Below are 3,046 nucleotides of genomic sequence, written 5' to 3'. Positions count from 1 at the left end.
GATATGTCTGATGAGGATTGGGAAGAGTTAGATCTCGATGCACGAGCATCGATTATCCTATGCATTGAGAGGGATGTAGCTTTCCTGGTGGATGAAGAGGCAACGGCGGCGGGTGTGTGGTCAAAGTTAGAGAGTACCTTCATAACGAAGAGCCTAACAATTCAGATCTACTTAAAATCCAAATTGTATACTTGTAAAATGAAGGAAGGTTCATCAATCTGGGAGTACATCAATAAGTTCTATAGGATCATATCGGATTTAAAGGACATTAATGTGAAAGTAAAAGACAAGGATCAAGCACTTCTGGTACTTCTTTCTTTACCAAAGTCTTATGAGAACCTGGTACAAACATTGATGCTCATAGGTGGCAATTTAAAGATGGATGAGACTAGAATGTCGCTTCTAGTAGATGATCTTCGAAAAATTACAACTAGTGACATTGCTACTAGTGGTAACAAGGAGCAGACACATGGATTGTTTGTAAGAGGAAAGAGCAATGAGCGAGGAAAATGCAAGGGAGGAAAGTCAAGATTGAAAGCAAGACCTCTTGCAGGAAGACCGTGTTTCAAATACGGTAAGCTTGGGCATTTGAAGGTTGACTGTCCTAACAAGAGAATAGGTAGGAAGAAGAACAACAAGAAAAATGAGAGAAGTGAAGGCAAGGAAGAAGTGAGTTATGTTTTAGAGGAAGGGAGCGAAAAAGAATGCTACATCGTTACGTGTGGTGAAGATATCTCCGGTACGTGGATTCTTGACTCGGCTAGTTCTTACCATATGTGTCCAAATAGGAAGTGGTTTACTGTCTATAGAAGCATTGATGGTGGAACCGTATTGATGAGGAATAACCATGCTTGTAAAACGATGGGGCTTGGTGATATCAGAATTAGGATGCATGATGGAGTGGTCAAAATCCTGACGGATGTGAGATATGTTCCTGACTTACAGAAGAATCTTATCTCAGTTGGCGCTTTGGACTCTGGTGGTTGCAAGATAGTTACAGAGAATGGAGTAAAGAAGGTTGTTCGAGGTTTCTTGTTAGTGATGAATGACATTCATCATGGTAACCTATATACTCTATCGGGTACGATAGTGACAAAAGATGCAGCAGTTGGAACTGATAGAAGTGATGGAGACCCATGTGAGCACACCCGGTTATGACAAAGGTGGCTTGGGCACATGTCAGAGAAGGGTCTAGATTTGCTTGGTAAGGAATGTTTGCTGAAGAACATGAAGAAACCTTACATGGATTTTTGCGAGGACTGTGTGTACGAAAAGGCACACAGGGTACAGTTCCTGAAAAGCAAGCACAAGAGTAGAGGTATATTAGACTATGTGCATACAGGTGTTTGGGGTCCGGCTTCGACAACTTCCAAGGGTGGTTCTAGATATTTTGTCACGTTTATAGATTATTACTCTAGGTATGCTTGGATTTATTTTCTTAAGCATGAGAATGAGGTATTCGAGATATTCAAGAAGTGAAAAGCAATATATAGTTGAGAACAAAAAAAGCATGAAATTGAAGACACCGAGATATGATAACGGTACAGAGTATACAGAGGGTGCTTTCAAGAAGTTCTGTGATCAGGAGGGTATTGCTCGATACTATATAGTCAGATCTACACTACAGCAGAATAAAGTCACGGAGAGACTGAACCGTACATTAAGGGAGAAAGTAATGAGTATGCGATTATATGCTGGCTTGGGCAAAAAATGGTGGACAGAATCAGTTGCTATAGCTTGCTACATATAGAATCGGTCTCTACATTGGACATTGGATGGTGATGTACCCTATCGGGTATGGTCAGAGGAGCATGCAAATTATGATAGGCTCAAGGTTTTTGGATGTACAGTCTACTACCATATCAACGAGGGAAATCTTGACGGGAGAGCCAAGAAGGAAATATTTTTGGGGTATGCAGCGGTGTAAAAGGCTATTGCCTTTGGTGTACAGAAGATTCTAAGTTTGTGATCAGCAGAGATGTTACCGTTGATGAGAAATCCATGATAGCTAGGATGTCCAAGAATGATGGTGTTAAGATTGTTGGAACTTCAAACTCCAAGATGATTGAGATAGAACCTAATGACCAACCAGGTTCTAGTCGTATTCAAAAGGAAGATCATGGAGACACTCAGGAAAAGAGTGATGATGAACTTGAATAGAAGGAGGTTCAGCAAAAAAATGTATAGGCACTATAACAACAGCAACTCGAAGATATTTTGGCTTCCACTAGGCCAAGGTGAGCATACAAGCAGGTTCAGAAGTTGATGTCAGATTAGCCTCTGAAGCACTATGGGCAGGTAAATTTGGTTGAGTATGCACTCTCGGTGGAGGACGATGAGTCGGTCACCTTTAAGAAGCTATTCGGGACATGGATAATGAGAGTTGGTTGGCTACAATGGAAGAAGAGATGGAATCTCTCTGGAAGAACCAAACATAAGAGATAGTCTTAATGTCCGTAGGGAAAAAAGCTATTAGTTGTAAGTAGGTGTACAAGAGAAAGGAGGATTCTTCCAAGCTCGGCGGTACAAGGTACAAGGCTAGACTAATGGCTAAGGGATTTGCACAAAAAGAGGGTGTGGATTATAATGAGATTTTTTCTCTGGTAGTGAAACACACTTCTATTCGGGTGTTATTGAGTATTCTTACTCATGGTGATCTTGAGCTGGAACAACTCGATGTCAAAACGGCCTTTTTGTACGGAGACTTGGAGGAGAAAATCTATATGTATCAGCCTGATGGTTACAAGGTTGAGGATAAAGAGAATCATGTATGTCACTTGAGGAAATCACTTTATGGATTAAAACAATCTCCTCGGCTGTGGTACAAGCGATTTAACTCCCTCATGCTAAAGCATGAGTTCTCCAGAAACGATTATGACTGTTGTGTCTATATTTAGAAGCTTCGTGAAGGTGATTATATCTATCTTCTTTTGTATGTGGATGATAGGCTTATTGCTTCGAGAAGCAAGTTGGAGATAGATAGGCTAAAATCTCAACTTGGTAAAGAGTTCAAGATGAAGGATATGGGCGCTGCTAAGAAAATACT

This window comes from Asparagus officinalis, unplaced genomic scaffold, assembly GCF_001876935.1.
Source record: "Asparagus officinalis unplaced genomic scaffold, Aspof.V1 AsparagusV1_Un740, whole genome shotgun sequence".
Taxonomy (NCBI): domain Eukaryota; kingdom Viridiplantae; phylum Streptophyta; class Magnoliopsida; order Asparagales; family Asparagaceae; genus Asparagus; species Asparagus officinalis.
This window is presented reverse-complemented; position numbering follows the sequence as displayed.